At 50.3% G+C, this 6,209-nt stretch overlaps 1 long non-coding RNA gene across 1 annotated transcript; it reads left to right on the top strand.

The window, feature by feature from the left end:
• Window positions 1-880: 880 nt before the first annotated feature.
• On the top strand, window positions 881-3,034 carry LOC121677270. The gene is made up of 3 exons (XR_006020859.1): window positions 881-1,242; window positions 2,303-2,504; window positions 2,771-3,034. It is a non-coding gene; the product is annotated as an uncharacterized LOC121677270 (long non-coding RNA).
• The last annotated feature ends 3,175 nt before the right edge of the window (window positions 3,035-6,209 follow it).

The raw sequence follows: 6,209 nt of genomic DNA, 5'->3' as shown, positions 1-6,209 counted from the left end.
CCCCCCCCCCCGCGACCCCACACCCTCCCAAGCCCAGGGACAGGCAGATGGCTCAGGCTTAGAGCCCCCCACCCTTTCCCACCACGCCCCCATTGGAAAATGACAGTGAGGCTACCTCGGTAAGACACGCCTGGTGCTCCCCAGATAGTGTTTCGAAAGGAAAAATAGAGACCATGCCTCCGAGTGGAGAATGAGGAGGGGAGGAAAAAGCAGGAGAGAGAAAGGCCGGAGCACCCCCTCCCCTCACCGAGAGAAAACCGCAAAGCGCCGAGCTCCCAATACCTACACATCGCTCTTCTTAGGTTCCTCTGCCCGCCACCTCCTTCTTCCCGGGCTCTTTCTCTGCCTTTCCCTCCCTTTTGGCTCCCCTTCCTGGCCTCGCTCCCCTTCTCACGCCCTCTCGTACCCCGCCAGCCTCTCTCCGTCCCCGCCGGACTCGAGGCCCCGCCAGCTGCCTCTCCACCCTCCAGCCGGGACCGGAGCTCCGGGATGGGCTGGCCGCGGCGCTCCGCTCCTCTAGAGATCCGGCTCTTCCCCCCGCGCCCCCTTTCTCCTTCCACACTCCCTGCCGTCCATCTTGAATACTTGGGATTCTTGAATGGAGTGAGCAGGATCCGCTCCCCCAGGCGCTCATTGGCTGTGGGTTAACCCTTTTGAAACGAGATCCTCCCTCCTATTGGCTGCCAGGCTCCCCTCTTCTCCCCCAACCCCCATTCTCCCCGCCTCTCGACAGCCCTCGAGGTCAGGGCGCTCCCGGGCGCCCCCTCCCCTGGCCTCTCATCTCCTGCTCCCTATTCCAACCCAATTCCTGGACCTCCCCCCCCACATAAACACACACACACACACACACACACACCACACCACACACCACACACCACACACACTGCAGGTGTGCAGGTGAAGGCAAATGCAATTCCCGCCAAATGCAACTCCCTGACGGGCTGGCAGAAGCCCGGTTCCCAGATGCCCCTGGTGCTGGACTTGGAGACCTCTGGGTCAATTTCCTGCCTACCTTCAATGCCCCCTCTGACCAGAAGTTCTTCCCTAGCGGTAATTTTCTCCTCGTTTTAGACTCACCCAAAGCAGTGCGGGAGCCTCCTGATATATGCGCCCCCTGGGCCGGGCAGGAAGCTGGCAACTCCAGAAACAAGAGGTGGGGCTGTTCAGAAGAGCTAATCCCGAGTGCCGAGTGCCGCGGGGCAGGCCTGACCCGATCAGGAATGCGCAGCATCCGAAGCCCTGGTCAGTCACAAACCTCTCTCTGAACCAGCGTTGCCCCCATCCCTCCCTCCCACCAGCACCAGTTAGAATCTTTGAGCTGGGGGAATCCTAGAGTTTCGGGAGGAAGGGGATATATCACGAAGTAGGCTAGCTTGGGTCTAGACCCATACTTTCCCGAAACAAGCTTGCATTACTTCCCTGGGCCTCAGTCTCTGCGTTTTGTAAAAGAGTGATCCTGAGCGGAGCGGTCATATAGAATTTTCTGGGTAAAACCGGAAATGGTTCTACATGTGTGTCATCCAAGATGGTAGCCACCCTGACCTACGCAGCTACTGAACACTTGAAGTCTGGCTAGAGTAGAGGACCTGGCTTTTAAATTTAGTTTAATATCACTTTAAATTTCATCAGAATATAGTCATTGTAAGACGAGTCTCTTTACGACTTTTTGCTCTCTACGTTTATGTTATGCGTATTTTTGTTCAGTTTCCTTTTGAGACCATGTGTGGCAACCTCGAGTTTGCTATGAAAACCTGAGGCTAGCCCTTCCTCTTCGCTTTCATATGGTGGCAACTTTATTTGACAGCATAGTACGCGTCTAGAATCTTTGTCCTGGTGAATAACAGAATATTCTTGGATGTTTGCTTCTTTATGTGTGTGTGTGTTGTTTGGGTGGTTTTTGAGACAGTCTTGCTGTGTGGTCCAAATCCACCCCAAATTTCCCACAGTCCTTTTTGCTCAGCCTTCTGAATGCTGTGATTACACCCACTATGTGCCACCTCCCCCCCACCTCCCATCCCCTCTCTCCTCACCCACCCCCTGCGCAGTAAAGAAATCCTTTTATTTTGTCAAAAGTTGTGCAGTCTTCCAGACTTATGTTGCAGATCACCAAGGACGTCAATGCATAGGAAAAGAAGTTCAAAATCCTTGTCCAAAGCTGATTCTGTATCGATACTGGTTTTTTTTAAATGTTGTCATCTACTATAAAATGTATATGGGGGCAGGCATGGAGGTCAGAAGAGAACTTACTGAGATTGGTCCCGTCCTTCCACCATGTAGGGACTGATTGTTGTTTTTTTCCAAGGCTAAAGATGAAGATGTTGCTGGGCATGGTTGAAACAAGCCTGGGATTTCAGCACTTAAGAGACAAACTCCTAAAGATCAGAGGTTCAGGCCATTCTTGGCTACATAATGAGTTTGAGGCCAGCCTGGGCTAAGTGAGAATTGTTTTCAACAGCTAAACAGTAAGACATTGTAAAGATGGAGATGGAGCCTGTCACTTGGAGGTAAGGGCACAGGCAATGTGGATGATTGGTTGTTCATGAGTTAACTTCCACCAATAAAGCCAGTACCTTTCTTAGTACATACACAGCACACACACACACACACACACACACACACACACACACACTTAAGTTCATTCAATATGTGCTTTTAAACCAAGGCCATGTGGGAGCTGGTGTTAACCACAGTGGCTGATGTTTAAGCGTGGTTGGTTGTGGGGAAATGCAATAAGTTCCTTCACTCAGCATATGAAATCCCCGAGTTCCAGGTCCTGCCAGAGCTACAAGAAGACAGGCGGCACATGGTGGTGCCTACCTGCGATACCAGTACTCGAAAGGCTGAGGACGGAGAATTGTCAAAAGTTTAAGATCAATCTGGGCTACACCGCAAGACTATTAAAGAAGGAGGACAGCTGGTACACGCCTTTAATCCCAGCACTTGGGAAGGAGGAGGATCTCTGTGAGTTCGAGGCCATCCTGGTTTACAAGAACTAGTTCCAGGACAGGCTCCAAAGCTACAGAGAAACCCTGTCACGAAAAACCAAAAAAAGGAAAAAAAAAGAAGGATGATGGAGAAGAGAGAGGGAAGGAAGGAAGGAAGGAAGGAAGGAAGGAAGGAAGGAAGAGCTCAGCAGTTGCCTTCTCCATTAATGTTAGTGAAAGATCTCATGGCATCTCCTACCATGAGAAGAAGCTTCTGAGGGAATGAAGGAATGACTGAATTCATTCATTCTCGAGCTGATGCAGAAACACGACTGGCTGGGACTTGGGGAGAAGTGGGGGATATAGTGTTATGGTAAAAATAAAAGGGAGCTGTTCCCCGAGTGGCTGCAGCAGGCAGAGGGCCACAGGTCCCCGAGTGGCGGCAGTGGGCAGCAGGCATGAGACCATGGCAGGCCATGAAGGGAGCCACAGCCGAGGCGGGTGAGAGACAACGGATAGGCACACCATGCAGAGTGAGGTTGGATGTTTCTTTTGTGGGTTATGGAAGGGGAAAGGGGAGAAGGGGAAAACGGGGAAGAGGAGAGGGGGGGGGGAAGGGGGAGAAGTGGGGAGAAGGGATCCAGACTGAAAAGGATGAGAGCTCAGGCTGGAAGCAGAAGGAAGGTCTGCCTGCCTCAGTGGTGGACTGGGGTAGGCAGTGGGCAGGGCTTGTCTCTTAACGGGATGGGACAGGAGAGACCATTATGTATAGGATGCCAAGTATTCACATTGCTATAAGCTAGGACCACTACACATAGAGAGGAGAGCTACACCAGTCTGAATTTGTAGATCAATTGTCCAATTTCTGCTTCTAGAGGGTTCTTCCCGGATAATACACTGTGTGTCAGAAATCAAAGAGATACCTAGGAAATGGTTCTGTCTTCAACATTCCTTTGCTCCCAGGCAAGATTGCTAGAGGAATCCTTTGATGAAAGACAGCTGCAAAGAAGGGAAGACTTGGAATGCAATTTAAGAGGACTGCCTTGTTGGGTGGTGGTGGTGGTGCACAGCTTTAACCCAGCACCTGGGAGGCAGAGGCAGTCAGGATCTCTGTGTGTTCAAGGTCACCCTGGTCTACAAGAGCTAGGTTCCAGGACAGGCTCCAAAGCTACAGAAAAACCCTGTTTTGAAAAATCAAAAAAGAAAGAAAGAAAAAAAAAAGGGGGGGGGGGGTGGGGCGGGAGAGGCTGCCTGGAAGTAGCACCTGAGACTTGACCATCCAAAGCATTTAGTCAGAAGATGATGATGACCAAGGAAGCCAAGAGCACTCCAAGGAGAAGGAACAGCATAAAAGCTGAGCAGTGGAGATATGGCAGTATGTGCTCTGGACTGTATGGAAATTACTAAAAAACCCAGAGCAGGAGCGGCAGAAAAGCAAGCTAGAAGCAGACCCTAGAGTACATCTTTGTAGCCACTGATCGGTTGCAATGACATCATTTTCCTTGAAAGTTCTCTTCCCCTTCCTTCCCCTTACCAAGCAACTCTGCCCATCTGCCCATCTCCCTGGCCTAGCACCTCTGTCCTTAGCTCTCAAGTGCATTTGCCTTGGTCTGAAAGTTCCCCGTTCAACAAGAAGTTGAATAAGAAGTTCTCCCTGCAGACACGGGAGTCTCTCGTTCCCCGTTAGAGGTTTGCTTTTCTTTGCTCTGCATGCCCAGTGCCCAGGTTTTATGTGCATAAAGGGCTTCCTGTTTCATTTGCAGCCTTCCAAAGCCTGTTTGGCTATGTCCAGCCTCAGAAAAGAGACCGGCCCTACTTGTTATGGGAGTGTAGACAGCAACAAAAGCATTGCACCCTGGAGTCGTTTGGCACCAAGCCACCTTACACCATCTCCAGTCTCTCTCCCATAAGAGTTTCAGAATACACCTGGCTACATGCTCTGTCTTCCTTTGTCCCCTAGTCCCCATCACCCTATTAGGATTTGGGCATCTCAAAATAACAACAACAACAACAACACAACAACAAATCAAAATCAAACCTCTCAATGTGACACAATAATATGCCATGTGTGCCAGCCCTCTGCTTTCTGGAAGGAGAAATCATGGAATGAGAGCCACCCCACTGCTTAAATGTCAGCGGAGGTAACGAGCTGGCTGTTATTACCATGGTTCTGGACTCACCGAAGGAGGCTTGTCGGTAGAGCCTCTTCACTTGAAGATGGGCAGAGTTGCTTATTGAGGTCCTCCCTCAATAAGGTGCCTTTTCATCTTCACGGTCTTGCTTCTCTCTGGTGCATTTGTGCCTGGCAACTGACTGTATGAAAAGCTTTGGAATCATAACCTCAGCAAGGTCGCTGGCACGCAGGTGTGCAGAGCAGAGACGCACAGAGCATGCACAGCGAGAGGGACACGTTCAAATAGACAGGAGAGTCTTCATTTCGAGGTACATTCCTTTCTCTGAGGTCTTGATGCGATCCTTGCTTTTCCACAATAGTGATCGCCCTAGGGACTCAATCTATCTTCAAGCCCTTTCCCTAAACTAGGGGAAGGGTCAGCCGGGTCCGGTTCACAGCCCTACTCCTGCGTCTGCCTGTCTTTGTGTACATAAAGCTCATTGGAACACAACCGTACTGCCCATGGCTACATTCTACGGCCGTGGCATTGCCAAGCTGGGTGATTACAGCAGAAAACATGGCTGGCAAAAGTCTAGCGTATTTACCACCTGGCAATTTACAGTAAACTGTTTGCCATAGAGCTGGCTCTTGAGAAGTGTTAGACTTTGTTTATTTTAGAAAAAGGCACTAGAACGCAAGACAGGCAACTGAGATGGACCCGGAAAGATGGCTACGCCTGTCATCCCAGCACTTCGGAGGGCAGGGTGATTGCTTGTCATGAGTTCCAGGCCAGTCTGAACTACATCACAGTAATACCCTGTCTCAAACAACACAACAAAACTGAAGGAGGAGCAAAGGCAAAGAACAGGAGAAGAGGAAAGGAAGGGAACACCAACAGGCACCAGAGATGCCTGGGAATGTCGGTGGGAGGGATGGCAGACCACACACTTTCAGCTCAGCCTAGATACACAGCAATCAGATCTTTCCCAACGTGTCCCCAGGCCTTACGTCCTGTAGTACCATCATCTTTACTCTTTATCTCTCCTCTGCGTCCGGCTCATTTATTTTTACTTCAAACAAATGCATATTTTTTTCTGGGCGGGATGCCAGTCAGTCACATGGTTTACAGTGCATAAATGGTCAAATTGGGATAGGTAACATGTTCATCTCCT

Source organism: Arvicola amphibius, chromosome 7, assembly GCF_903992535.2.
Source record: "Arvicola amphibius chromosome 7, mArvAmp1.2, whole genome shotgun sequence".
In the NCBI taxonomy this organism is placed as follows: Eukaryota; Metazoa; Chordata; class Mammalia; order Rodentia; family Cricetidae; genus Arvicola; species Arvicola amphibius.
The sequence above is the reverse complement of the archived record's forward strand: the minus strand, read 5'-3'. Positions and strand labels throughout refer to the sequence as shown.